We start from the raw sequence: 15750 nt of genomic DNA, 5'->3' as shown, positions 1-15750 counted from the left end.
AAGTATACAAAATTTAAATATCTTGTTTTTAAGTCAATCCAGTCTTCCCATTTGAGGGGAAAATGCTTGTTATCAACACAGCATGAAAAATGGTTTACTCACATCGTTTCATAATATGTAATTTTTTATTAGAGGTTATTTTAAATAATGTGCTAAAGATGTTTCCTTTCTTTCCAATATTAATGCTTATTTTCCCAGCTAAAGATTAATTTGTCTCAGGAGTAATTGACTAGCCAATTAACAGAGCAAGATGCTGTCCACCAAAAGTAAAATAAATAATTGCTGTAAGTCTTCCAATATGTTTTTTAACCTGACCCAAATTCAAATTGATTGAAAAATATATTATTTCTTATCAATAGATTTATGTACATATATTATAATAAAAATATTGTGTTTGTATATATTTTTCACAATTAAACTTAATAAATATATTTGCCACAGAATCAGATTTGGAAATTCAAATTCTGAAGGAAACTCTCTCAGGTGACAGTAAAGACAAACAGCCACTGGTATGAAGATATTTCAGTTGTTTTAGTTCAATACTGCATATTTTTATTTAATTGCATAGCACAGGCAATAAGAAAACATATTTTAGATTATCCTATCCTAACTTAATATATTTTATTTTATTTACTTATTATCTTTACTAATTTAATATTTTCTTAATTTTTGAAAAGTTCATACAATAAGTTTTTCCATATTGACCCTCACTATTGCTCTAATTCTCCCAAACCAACACCTCCGCTCTAACCCCTTCCATTTCCTTCCCTCTTTAATCTTTAATTTTTTTCTTTTAGAAGAGCGCATTTCTCACAGCAAATATTCTGGTCCTCTATCTCTCACAGTCCTTTCTGCTTCTTCTTCCACAATGTTCCCTAAGCATTGATCTAGAGGTTTTGTGCCAAATGTAGTAATTGGGGAGAGAACCAGTTGTACTTTTCTTTAATGGTCACTGGGTGCTGCAAAACAAAGTTGCTTTGATGTTAGTGAGAGCCACAATTTTCTCTGGCTATAAGGATAAGCACTAGAATACAACTGAAGATTGTACTGGTTTAGGAAATTGGCAGTTTTTCTCCTTTGGGTTCATAGCCTCACCAGCCACAACTTGTTAGATGAGTTTATTGTACCAGACATGGATCTCCTCCTGTTGAGTGGGCTGTAAGTCCAAGGAGGTGGCTCTTTGTTACTGGTTACTCCCAGTATATGTGTGCTACTGTTGTATCTTCCAGAACATCTTGCTATTCTCATTAAGGAACTGTACTTATCAGCCATTTTAAATATATGTTTACATATTATGAAATTCAATGTCTCTCAGGACCAGTCTTTTTTCCACAATTGTCTTTTTGGTGTTTCAGTGCCCTGGATAGCTGTAATTGTTGTTATTGTCAGTTCTAATGGAATTGAGATCCCCTTGGCGGTATTTGATTGGGATTGTCTGCAGGGATGCTTTCAGAGAAGACTGACTGTGTAGTATAGAACCAGAATGAACATTATCAGCACCAGCTCAGGGGTTTCTAGTGCAGAATGAAAAAAAGAAAGGGAGAGAGCAAGTTGAGCACCTGCTTTCAATAAAGAAAAGTGATTCAAACAATAACAATTCAACTAATCTTCATTGGGTGAGGCAAAAAAGCAGAAATATAGTCTCTTCATTTTGTGTTAGACTATATTCTATGTTAATACTGGATTTAGTGTTCTAGTGGAGACAGGTAATACAGATGCACAACAGTAAATATATTTCTATTTGTAGAACTAATTCAGAATAAAATTCTAGTTGGTATTTGTGAGTTGTGCAAACACTCTTTAAGTATTTTAACAATGGAATATTTGTCATTAGGATAAACAGGGTGTTTAACTGATATTGGATATGCCAGATAAGGGTCATTGTGAAAATGCTAGGACAGAGAACTCAGAACAAACACAAGTCTACACGAATAATCAATAGGAAACCAAAGATGATCTTAGTGTAAATGATACTGAGGTTGATAAAATCATGATGTCATCCAAAGAGGATTTTGGATTCTAAATCCAGAAAGGTTAGTTATGACAATGGGGCAATTGGGGGGTTATTGCCCCAAAACAATAGCTTGGAAACAATCTCAACAAAAACAAAAGTTTGTCATATATGTTCCTCATTTGATTCTTTGGTTTCTCAGATGACAAGCAACTAAGGAGAAGATAGCATCATAGTGGTGCTTTTTATTCACATATGTAAGGGCAAGAAAATGTGCTTATAAATGCCTGGTGTAGTTAAGATAGTCATTAAAAATGTAGTTTCTCTTCTACTAAGCATTGTTAAACACTTCTTAAGTCACTTTGGCATTATATCATATTTTCATCCTATTTATTCAAGCAAAATAATAATTTTAATCTCTTCATTTATTTAAACAACTCTTTATTAGTAAACAATTTAACGTGTGTGTGTGTGTGTGTGTGTGTGTGTGTGTATTGGAATCCTGAAGCTACACTTACAGTTGTAACTATGCCACCTGATTTATATGCTAGGAATTGACCTGGAGTTGTCTGAAGGGCAAGAAGGGTTTCAGTCACTGAATCAACCTTCCTGCCTTGACTTTATTCTTTAAAAACATTTTTTTTCCTATAATTATGATCTTTTTCTTCTGTTCATTCTCAATATGATGCAGTTTAAATTTTCAGCCCATGTATTTTGTGACTATTTTGTTTCTTAAACAATTTCAGTTCAGTTTCATCTTAACATTAAATGATATGGTTTACTAATTGAACTTAAAATTTTAAAACAATTGGTATTCTTTTAAATCCTACTTTAAAAAGAAAACAAAGACAAGTTACACAGAGTCAGTTCTTACTTAAATATTTAGGAAGCTCTGCTATTTGTAGCTCCTATGCTATGTTTTAACTTCTAGGATGAGCTGACATATTCAATGGCCTTATAATAATGAGTAAAATTGTTCTAGAAAGCATGTATCTCATCTGCATTTAAATGTTTTCTATTTAGTTTTATCTTCTCCATTAATATTTTAATTTCTTTTAAAATTTGAAATTCAAATACTCTTAGAAATTAATTATATACAATATTTATGCAGCTCATTGTTGGTATTAATTATTAAAATTGTGTCTCTAAGTATATTCCATGAATAGATTATTTGCATTTTAATTGGTCATCAAATGAAAGAAAAGAAAATAATGTAGATGGACACATGAAAAAAAGGACTGCCATTTGGTTTTGAAAGTTGTGTGATAATGACTTTGTTTAAAAGTAGAAAATGAGTTATGTTCCTAATAAAATAATAAGATTTACTTAATATATAGTAAGAAAGATGTTAAATACTAATATTTTCAGTGACTTTATCAAGTTTCAGCCACACATTAAGTTTATGAAGGTACTTGAGGATCTGTGTCATTAATCAGACTGAAATGTATCCTAATATCAAGGAATGGTCATAAGTAAGGAAAAGTGATAAGGTTTAAAGGCAAGAAAAGTAGTGAGTGCAGGTAGTTAATAAATGGTAATCAGGTACTGTGCATGGACATCTTAGTATATATAGTATTATAGGGATTGAGAAACTCATAAATTACACTATGGAGTATGTGTTTGCTTATAATGTCTCAGTTTGGATGACTAGGAAGATAAGTTAAATTAGGTAAGGGTACTTTAAGGAAATCCATACTGATTATATCTTCTCAAAGTTTGATGTATCACCGTTTGGAGACGATGTTACATACATGTAATTTGCTTATATAATTTTTGGATTATTCACTTGTAAAATCTCAATAGATGGAGACACTGCTGTGCTTCCTTCCTTCCACTTTTTAATTATCAAAACATAGCCATATTGTTAAAAAAACTTTATACGTCAGCTGTAAGCGGAGACTGTTTTTTAGTTTTCCTGCTAAATAAATCCCTGTGTGCATAATCTTGCAGAGGCTATATTAATTACAACCTTGTTTGACCAAAGCTTAACCATATTTCTAGCTAGCTCTTACATCTTAAATTATCCCATTTTTATTAATCTATGTATCTCTATGAAACTATGGCCTACCAGTAAGTTTCCAGCATCTTTCTCCTTTGGTATATATATAACCTCTCCCTGACTCACCCTACATTCAGTTTAATTTTCCTGACCAATGTCTATTCTGCCCTGCCATAAACCAACGTAGCTTCTTTGTTAGCTAATGGTAATAAAACATATTCACAGCATACAGTGGGAAATCCCACATAATCTTCTCCTTCTGTCTAAATACAAAGGAAGATTTTAAGTTTAGTATAGTAAAATTATATAATATATAACAAAATAGTTATCAAGCATGAATTACAGATAAAATGCTTGTGAGTCTATAGTTTGTCATAACTATGGACAACTATTACTATAATCATCTGTCTTCAACTCCATAAAAGACCTGAGAAGGATACCATATTACTTAAGTAAACAGAAAGTACATTGTAAGCAACTTCTGAAGTTCTAGAAATGTCATAGACATCTCGCTGCCTGGACAGTCACCCAAAGTTCCTCTGTAACATTGGGGCATCCATCTTCAGCCTATAGATTCTGGCAGAATACTTTTCTATGAAACATGAAATATTAAGATCTGTTTAGCCTTGTACTGGCTGAGTTTGTCAGTTGATTTCTTCTATATCCTGCAGAATGTATGACAGTCTCTTTCATGAAGCCTGTCTCTGAAGGCTTGTCTCACCTTCTTTAGACAAGTGCAGAAGGCATTTTTTCTGTGAGTCATACATGTCCAGTTTATTCAGCATACTATCAAGCAATCCAGGCAAGAGCAGTTTGTTGTCTAAATGACTAGGCTTGTCACACTGAAGGCAAATTTCATAATGAGTTTCTTCGATGTCCATCAGTCTCCCTGAATAATTGGTTAACAACCATAACATATGGTGCAAACCCATGCAAACCCAGGTAGACCCATACAGACCTGATACATTGGTGCCTTGTTTAGTTGTCATCAGATTGGGTTCCTCCAGCAGCAGATGGCAGTAGGTGCAAGGACCCACACACTCAGGCATTATGCAGACAGAGAGGCTAAGTAGGTCTCTCTATCTGATACTTCTCCTTTGAAATCCAGGGAACCTGGTGAAGAGCCAGGGGTAGGGTGTTGAGAAGAAGGATTGTAGGAATTAGAGAGATAAAGTACACAAGTAGATCTTGGCCCAATGAAACAACTAAGTAGATAGTATTTTTTTAACTGAAGAATTTCAAGATTTAAGTATTTGGAAAGGAGATGGGAAATGAAGATTAAAATGATAGAAAGGAAAAGATATGGAGCCGGTATATAAAGTACAAGATGTGAAAATGACTTTTTTTAGGAAATGGAGTTTTGACCTGTGGGAGAACTATGCTGTGAACTAATAAAATGGAAACAGAACTCAGGGTGCTATTCTTCTCATCTTTATTTGTAGAAAGTTAAAGAAGTCTGCAGTCTATGTCTTAACAGAATATTCTTAAGTATATAACAATAGGAATAAACATCTCTGTTACCCATATGTGCCTCATTTAATGTCACATATAGTGTTGTGCTTTCTCATGCACTGTGATTGTGGTTAAAATATGAATATGACAAAGAGGTGAGAACTGATCAGGACTGGCACCTGCAGATCCTAAAGTCTGTTTAATGGCTTCATCATAATTTTAAAATAACATTGTTTTAAAATATTTAAATATCAGGCATAACTAAGATATTTAAATACTTTGTATGTGTGTAAATATTCCCATTTAGGAAACATAGTTTCTTTTGATTATCTTAGTAAGTAAGGAGAGATATCACATTTGAGAGTTTAAAAAGGTTTATGATTAATATTGAGGTCTTTAATCCATTTGGACTTGAGTTTTGTGCATGGTGATAGAAATGGATCTATTTTCACTCTTCTACAGGTTGACATCTAGTTATGCCAATATCATTTGTTAAAGATGTTTTCTTTCTTCCATTGTATAATTTTAGCTCCTTTGTTGAAAATCAGGTGTTCATAGGTTTGTGGATTAATATCTGTTTCTTTGATTCAATTTCATTGGTCAACATCTCTGTTTTGTGTCAATACCAAGCTGTTTTCATTACTGTAGCTCTGTAATAGAGTTTGAAGCCAGGGATGGTAATGCCTCTGGAAGTACTTTTATTGTATAGGATTGTTTTGGCTATCCAGGTTTTTCATTTTTCCATATAAAGTTGATTATTGTTCTCTCAAGGTCTGTGAAGAATTTTGTTGGGACCTTGATGGGGATTGCATTGAATCTATAGATTGCTTTTTGTAGAATTGCTATTTTTACTATGTTGATCCTCCCAATCCACGAGCAGGGGAGGTCCTTCCATTTTCTGGTATCCTCTTCAATTTCTTTCTTCAAAGACTTAAAGTTCTTGTCAAATAGACCTTTCACTTCCTTGGTTAGAGTTACCCCCAAGACACTTTATGCTATTTGTGGCTATTGTAAAAGGTGCTATTTCTCTGATTTTCCTCTCTGCTTGCTTATCCTTTGTGTATAGGAGGACAACTGATTTTTTGGAGTTGATCTTGCATCCTGCCACATTACTAAAGGTGTTTATAAGCTGTAGGAGTTCTTTGGTAGAGTTCATGGGGTCGCCTATGTACACTATTATATCATCTGCAAATAATAAAAGTTTGACTCCTTCCTTTCCAATTCGAATCCCCTTGATCTCTTTATGCTGTCTTATTGCTGTTGCTAGAACTTCAAGTACTATATTGAAGAAGTATGGAGAGTGTGGACAACCTTGTCTTCTTCCTGATTTTAGTGGGATGGCTTTGAGTTTCTCTCCATTTAATTTAATGTTAGCTGTTGGCTTGCCTTATATTGCTTTTATTATATTTAGGAATGAACCTTGTATCCCTAATCTCTCCAAAACCATTATCATAAAGGGGTGTTGAATTTTGTCAAATGCCTTTTTAGCATCCAATGAAGTGATCATATTTTTTAATTCAATTTATTTATATGATATATTACATTGATCGTTTTTCATATATTGAACCAGCCCTGCCTCTCTGGGATGAAGCCTAATTAATCATAATGTATAATTTTTTGGATGTGTTCTTGGATTTGGTTTGCTAGTATTTTATTGAGAATTTTTGCATCGATGTTCATGAGTGAGATTGGCCTGTAATTCTCTTTCTTGGTTAAGTCTTTGTGTGGTTTTGGTATCAGGGTGACTGTAGCTTCATAAAAGGAGTTTGGCAATGACTCTTCTGTTTCTATTTTGTAGAATACATTAAGGAGTATAGGTAGTAGCTCCTCTTGGAAGTTCTGGTAGAATTCTGCATTGAAACCATCTGGTCCAGGGCTTTTTTTAGTAGGGACGTTTCTAATGACAGCTTCTAATTCCTTGCAACTTACAGGTCTATTTTAACTGTTCATCTGGTCTTGATTTAATTTTGGTATATGGAACTTATCTAAAAAAGTGTCCATTTCTTTCACATTTTCCAATTTTGTGGCATACAGGCTTTTGTAGTAAGATCTAATGATTCTCTGAGTTTCCTTTGTGTCTGTGGTTATGTCCCCCTTTTCATTTCTGATCTTACTAATTTGCATGTTCTCTCTCTGCCATTTGATTAGTTTGGGTAGGGGTTTGTAAATCGTGTTGATTTTCTCCAAGAACCAGCTTTTTGTTTCATTGATTCTTTGGATTGTTTTCTGTGTTTCTATTTTATTGATTTCAGCCCTCAGTTTGATTATTTCCAGTCTTCTACTCCTCCTGGGTGAATCTGCTTCTTTTTTTCTAGAGCTTTCAGGTGTGCTGTTAAGTCTCCAATGTGCGCTTTCTCTGTTTTCCTTATGTGGCCACTTAGTGCTATGAACTTTCCTCTTAGTACTGCTTTCATAGTGTTCCATAGGTTTGGGTATGATGTGTCTTTATTTTCATTGAATTCAAGGAAGACTTTAATTTCTTTCTTTATTTCTTCCTTGACCCAGGAGTGGTTCAGTTGTTGACTGTTCAGTTTCCATGAATAAAATGATCTGAGCTTGAGGCCTCATCAAAGCCATGTAATTCATATGAGGTTGAATAGCTTTTGTAGAAATCCTTGCCATCAAATCAGTCACCGTATTCATGGTCAAGTTCTGCTCATTTTTTTAAGCATTGACTCATTTTTCCTATATGGAATATCGATGCAGTGTCAGAAAACAAGGCAGTGAATTACAAACATGACTGTGTGCTTTTGTTTGACAAAAATAACCAAATTACCAGAAAACATACCTTAAATAATTAAAACAAATAATACTAAAGCTAGAGCATTATTGAATACTGGTAAACATTATTAAAGTTTTCTTTTGTAATGGAAATCAGAAAGAGTGTAAACTTATATTCAGAAAAAAAAATAATCTTTCTTAGTGTAGTTGTAAAGCTCCCAAACATATGAGGAAAGATTTGGAAACAGAATGGTGTCATAATGGGTAAAGAAATGAGAAATAATACCTGATTGTAATCAGTCTTTATAATTCAGGATGGATGAAGGAGCATGCACTCAGAGAACCAAGTCTATTAGCAACACACTTAAAAACAGACTTTATCGGGAAATGTCATGTGATTTCTTAATTTTAAGAAGATGTGCTTTTATAATATGAAATAAATTTATTTTACTGAATCATGTTTGGAAATCTTCAAGGAGCCAATCCACTGCTGATATTTGCTTTACAGGGATACCATGCATGATCTTCAACACTGCTGTGATCCTCATTTGGCAGAATGACTAACTCCAAGACCCATGAATGTTCTAAATGAAGGACAGAAAGGGTAAAGAGTATGTTACCAGCAAGTCAGTTCAAAGAACTTTTATTAAAATTGGTGGAGTAATATTTCTACTAGACCAAAAAGTTTCACATGAAATGTTTAGTAAGGAATATATCTTATCAGTTATAAAATGATTAATAATTCAACAATCAACTGTTGTGTAACTATTAATAATGCAACTTATTAATACTGTGTAATGCTGTATTAATCTTGTGAAGTCTGCATTCAATTTTAAGTTGAAACTCTCAAGATGAAAGTTCAAATATGATTACTTGGTGAATGGCTTATTACCCAAGAATTCCAAAGCATAATCTAGAGGTATGGAACCTTGGCTGAGAGGTAGGAAAAGAGTGTTATTCTTTTGTCTTCATTACTTATAGAAAGACATGAATGACTGGCGAATTGGGGCTTATACTGGTATGGCTTCTTTTATTTATAATAGATTATCATGCATATCTATGTCAGCCAAACACTCACAATTCAATATCACATGTAATATTGCTTGTTCCAGGATACTGACATATAAACCAATATGAAAACATCAGGTAGAAGCAAGGAATGTTATGCAATGTCATCAGCATTTTAGTTTCTTGAAGTTCTATTTGTTAATTGTTAGGGGTAGAGCCTGTGCTACTGTAGTGCTATTCAGATAGTGTGTCAGTGTGTTTGAGTATTTTCCATACTTTCTCTTGTCATATTCAGAGTATCAGGTTTTATGCTGGGGTCTGTGATCCATTTTCAGTTGAGATTGGGGCGGATTGAGACAAAAGAATATTATTTCATTCTTCTTAAACTAGCTATGAAATTTAACCAGCACTCCTTGTCAAAGATGCTGCCTTTTTTCAGTGTGCAATATTGGGATCTTTATCAAAAACAGATGAATGTGGGAGCATGGACTTATACCTTGTTCCTCAGTTCTGTTTTATTGATCTACAACTCTGTTGTCATGCCAATACTATACTGTTTTCATTCCTATAACTCAGTAGCATAACTTGCAATCTAGAATGATGATGCCTTCTGATATTTATTATTTAGGACCATTTTGGCTCTCCTGGATGTTTCGTGCATCGGTGTAGAAATTAAGATTACTTTTCTCAACTACGTGAAGAATTGCATGGGAATTATGATGAGAAATATACTAAATATATATTTTTTTCATATGATGATCACTTTCATTATATAAATCTTATCAATCTTCTGGTATCCTCTCAGTTTTATTTTTTAATGTCTTGGAATTTTATTGTACCTTTTCACTTCATTATATCTATTATAGAATATTTTATTTTCTTTCAGGTAGTTATAATGGGATTACTTCCCTTATTTCTTTCTTGGTATGCTTATCATTGTGCAAAAAATCTGATATTTATGTTAATTTTGTATGTTACTAGTAAAAGTAATATATTTATCTGCTGTAAGAGGTTTTGAGTAGAGTATTTGGGGATTAATATATAGAATCATATGATCTGCAAATAAATATATTTTGACATTGGCCTGTAATTTCTTTTGGAGGAGTGCAGCTGTGGTTCTCCAATTGGAATTGATATTAGAGTAATACTGGTTTTATGAAAATAATTTGGAAAACTGAAGTTCAGATAAAATTATTGGCTGGGACTATATGGTTCTGAAAGTATTTAAGTTGCAGATTTTAAATTAATGTTTCTATGTTATTGTTCTATTTAAATAGTTAGTTTCGTTTATTTTACTTTAATAGGCCACATATAATCATCTGTTGATTTTAATTTTGTTCAGTTTGGTGAATCTTGATGTATCTTGTGATTATCTGAGTTTTCTAGATGCCTGGTATAATGTTTCCCTTTTTTTTACTTCTAATTTTATTAAATTTTAATCTGTCTTTATTTTGTTTGATTTGGCTAAAAGGTAGTCAATCTTGTTTTTTTTTTTTTGAAAATGGTTATCTTTATTGCAAAATCATGTCTCCACATCTAATCTTTCAATTTCCAAAAGTATGCTTCCCAGAGTCCAGTGTCTACTCCACTTTACTTTTTCGTGAATTAGAAATACTTCTTTTAAAATGTATTTCATTACATTTTTTATTCATTTTACAGACCAGTGGCTATTCCACCTACCTCCTTTTCTCCCCTACTTCCCCACTTTCCCCAACCAATCCCTGTGCACTCATCAAAAAAGGTAAGGCCTCCCATGAAGAGTTAAAAACATTCAGTTGAGGCAGGGCCAAACCGGTACCCATCCATTACAAGAAGGTAGAGCAAAGCATCCTACCATATTGACTGTGCTTCAGAAAGTCACCTCATGCACTGGTGATAGATTCTGGTCCTACTATCAGGGCTCCCACAAACAGACCAAGCTACAAAACTGTCACCCCCATGCACAAGGACTAGTTCGGTCTCAAGCAGAATCTCTAGGTGTCAATAGGACAAGTTTGGGTTTACTGTCCCTGTGAGTTTCCCCATCATGACCTGATTTCACTTGCTCATACAATCCCTCCTCTCTCTCTTTGAATGGATCCCTATAGCTCAGCCTGGTGTTTCGATGTGGATCTCTGCATCTACTTCTGTCAGTTACTGGTTGAAAGTTCTATGATGACAGTTACAGTAGTCACCAATCTCAATATAGGGGAAGACCATTTTAGGCACCCTTTCTAATATTGCTGGGAATCTTCGCTGGGGTCATCCTTGTGAGTTCCTAGGAGTTTTCCTAGCAACAGGTTTCTGTTTAGGCCCATAAGACTCCCTCTATCACGATATCTCTTTCCTTGCTCTCCCACCCCATACCCTCATAACTAGACCATCCCATCACTCATGTTCTCATACACTATCTCTTCTCCTTCACATCCCTTCCCATGCCTACTGTTTGCCCACGAAATTTCATCTATTTCCTCTTCCCAGGGTGGTCCTCATGTCCCTGTTATGATCCTCTTTATTACCTAGCTTCTCTATAACTGTGGATTATGGTCCGGTTAAACTTTGCTTTAAAACTAGTATCCACTTATGATTGAGTACATACTGTGTTTACCTTTCTGGATCTGGGTTACCTCACTCAGAATAATTTTTTCTAGTTCCATCCATTTGCATGCAAATTTCATTACATTATTTATTTTATAGCTGAATAATACTCCATTGTGTAAATTGATTACATTTTCTTTTTCTATATTTTTAATTTGTTTATTTTTCCATTAAAAAATTTCTACTTCCTCCTCTCCTCCCTTTCTCCTCTCGCTCCCCCACTCACCTTCCTCCCTCTCCCTCCAGTCTTAATAGAGGGCAGGCTACCCTGCCCTGTGGGAAGTCCAAGGCCCTCCCCTATCTATCCAGGCCTAGGAAGGTGTGCATCCAGACAGACTAGGATCCCAAAAAGCCAGTACATGCAGTAGGGACAAGTCCCAATGCCATTAACAATGGCTTCTCAGTCAGCCCCCTTTTTCAGCCCCATTCAGAGAGTCCAGTTTGATCACATGCTCATTCAGTCCCACTCCAGCTCGATTTGGTCAGCTCCCATGAGATAAGGCACACTGCCTCAGTGGGTGAACCAACCCCTCACGGTCCTGACTTCCTTGCTCATCTTCTCCCTCCTTCTGCTCCTGAACTGGACCTTGGGAGCTCACTTTCTTTATCCATTCTTCCATTGAGGGGCATCTAGGTTGTTTCCAGGTTTTTGCTATTACAAATAATGCTGCTATGAACATCGTTGAAAAAATGCTTTTGTAGTATGATTGGGCATCTCTTGGGCATATTCCCAAGAGTGGTTTTGCTGGATCTTGAGGGAGGTTGATTCCCAATTTCCTGATAAACTGCCACACTGATTTTCAAAGTGGTTGTACAAGTTTGCATTCCCACCAGCAATGGATGAGTGTTCCTCTTACTCAACATCTTCTCTAGCATAGGGTATCATTGGTGTTCTTGATTTTAGCCATTCTGACAGATGTAAGATGGTATCTCAAAGTTGTTTTGATTTGCAATTCCCTGATCACTAACGAAGTTGAATATGACCTTAAGTATCCTTTGGTCATTTGAACTTCTTCTGTTTAGAATTCTCTGTTCAGTTCAGTACCCCATTTTTAATTAGGTTATTTAGAATTTTAATGTCTAGTTTCTTGAGTTCTTTATATATTTTGGAGATCAGATTTTGTCTGATGTGGGGTTGGTGAAGATCTGGATTCTTGTGTTATCATGTTGCTTTTCAGGTTGTTGGAGGAATTCTTGCATTGGTGCCTGCCTGCCCATCTCTTCTTTCAAATGCAGTCTGGAGAATTTTGGTGTCTTGGTCCCATTTTGCTGTTAACTGTGTACTTGGGGGTGTTTCTTGGTCTGCCCTCTCTTAGGTCCCCTCAGCACTGTATTGGCTCTCAGCTCAGATTACCTCCACCTGGAAGTGGGCTGTGGTGGTGGATCTAAGGACCCCACAGATAAACAGGAGTGCTTGGTGGCTAGATGGGATGGGGTAAATAGCAAAAAACCAATAGCCAGCACGAAGCCCCACTCTTGGCGAGAAGCCCCACTGAATGGCCAGAAAGTTTAGGAAATTGGAGTGTACCTGTACTCCATTCCTGGGGCGGCTGGCCGGCCAGGTGGGCACACACTTACCCCTTACCCCTCCGGATGGATCTCCTGGTAAAGGAGCAGGACCTCTTGCTGGCTAAGGACCTAGCAGACAAAAGGGCAGGCTTGTTTTTTTTTTTTTTTTTTTTTTTTTTTTTTTTTTTTTTTTAAAGAACTAACTTATATCTTTGTATTTTTACATTTTAATTTCAACCCTTATTTTTTGTCTTCTCATTTACCTTTTGATTGTTGCTTGCTCAAAGTTTAATATAGACTTTAAGATACATCATTAATTTATTAAGTTGAGCTCCCTCAAATATTTGCATGCCCTCTTAGGACTGCCATCATCATGTCTTTTATATGTACTATGTTGTGCTTTAATTGTCAATCATGTCTAAGAATTTTATACTTTCTTATTGAACTTAATTATGCTCAGTAGAATCATAAGCTTGGATTCAGTTAGTCATTGACTTATTTTTACATGAATATTATGTATTTTTATGATACAACTTCCTAAAAGCACAACCAATATGTTAATTGATCATATTTTCAAATTCCAGTGACATTTCCCTCAGAGAAATCCTACATTAATTTACCGTTTAAGGTCTATGGAATTTTGTCTTATTTAGGGATATAAACATATAGTAGAGTGTTACATTTTTAGGTTTTTGTATGCAATACTCTAAATGACAGGTACTATGGAATGAACACCTGACATACATATTTGCATCTTGAATATAGAACCTTTAGTGATATAAATCATTTATATCCTTGTTAATTATATTTTTTCAACTGCAAATATGAGTAGAAAGTTAAGGTCAATAGAGCACTCGAGTATAAAAGACCAACATTTTTTCCATAATAACAAATTTTAAACTTTTTTCTTTGGATAAAATGATTCCTTTCCAATATCATGGCTCATTTTGTTTTCTGTTTTTTTTTTCAAATTCATAAATTATCAACAAGGGCTGAATTACAAAGGAAATCAGTAAAAATCAAAAAAAAATCTTGGGAGCATTAATCAACTATCTATAACTCAATGTTAATTTGAGTTACTTCTTAAATTTTTTTTTGTAAAACAATTTACCATAGCTTAACTGAAATTATCTTAAGTATATACCTTTATATTGACTACTCCATATTAAAATTTATTTTAAAAATATTAGGTTGTTAGAAACTTAGGACTTTCTTAGAATGACAGTTCCTAACTAAGAACCTCTCAGGTTTGTATTTAAGTTTTAGCCTATGTACTTCTTTTCTTGGGAAATTTTTAACTGAGGACATGAACATATGAACAATGATGTTCTTATCACAAGTCATTCTAATTTTTATTTTCTAACATTTTGTATGCCAATATTTTCCTAAGGTTGGCAAACATATATCTTTTGGTTTCAAGAATAGGATATATTTTTATGGTATGATAAAATCCTTGGAGATTATTCATGGAATGCACTATTTATATTGAATTTGCCAGGATAATATTATGGATCATCAGTCCAGGCCTATTCCAAATTCATCAATGGGATTAAGTCCAGGTTTCACAAATCTTCTTAATGAAGGAGAAGAAAGTAAGAATTATATGTAATCAGTAAGTCATTCAAATAATGGTTCATTAAAATCAGGGAGAGCAATATGTTTTACTACCCCAGCAGTTGCATCTTGTGTAGCATTGGTTAAGGCTTTTTCAGTGGTATTGCACTATATAGCTAATGAAATTTCAGTAACATTTAGGCTGTGATTTTCAAGATGAAAGCTACATAAGATGAGAACTACATGGTAAATTATTTTTATCTGAATAATTTCAAGGAGTAAGAATTTAGATATAATATGGGAAATGAAGATTAAAATGATAATATGCAGTCATTGAATTATATTAATCTTTTGAATAGATTTTTCGTACTGTTCATTGATAATTTTGTTCAACATATCATTTGAAAATTCCATGAATTCCAGTTTCCTTCATTGTTACACACACACATCTATTTTGTTAATATCATTACTACTCATTCATCCCTCATATTTAGATAGCTCTTATTTCCAAAAAGAATACGTACCTCTTGCAAATGTATAGTATATGCTTTGAAAGTTATACACAAATCTTTATTATATTCATGGCTTGCTATGTTTTACAATTTTAAGTTATTGGGTCACACTATTAAATAATATTTTAGGTATTGTGCAAAGTAGTTCTGTCATTAAGGAAATTCCATACGTAAGTCATCCTCTATATTATTTTATTGCCCTACTCACCATCCCATGGTTTTCTCTCTGCTCATGTTAGTCATGTCTTCCTGACAAATAACTACTCTTTATGATTGTATTGTCGTCACACCTATAATATTTTTTTTCTTTTTAATTCCTTGTTCCCATATCCACTTTTCCTATATCCCAACCATCCTATTCCCTCAAGCTCTTCCCATCCTCCACTTCACACTTTTCTCTCCCCATTCCCACCTCCCCCCATCCCACCCCAACCCCATGTTCCCATTTTTTTTTTGTCCGGCAAACT

This window comes from Arvicola amphibius, chromosome 5, assembly GCF_903992535.2.
Source record: "Arvicola amphibius chromosome 5, mArvAmp1.2, whole genome shotgun sequence".
In the NCBI taxonomy this organism is placed as follows: Eukaryota; Metazoa; Chordata; class Mammalia; order Rodentia; family Cricetidae; genus Arvicola; species Arvicola amphibius.
Note: the sequence above shows the minus strand (reverse complement) of the source record.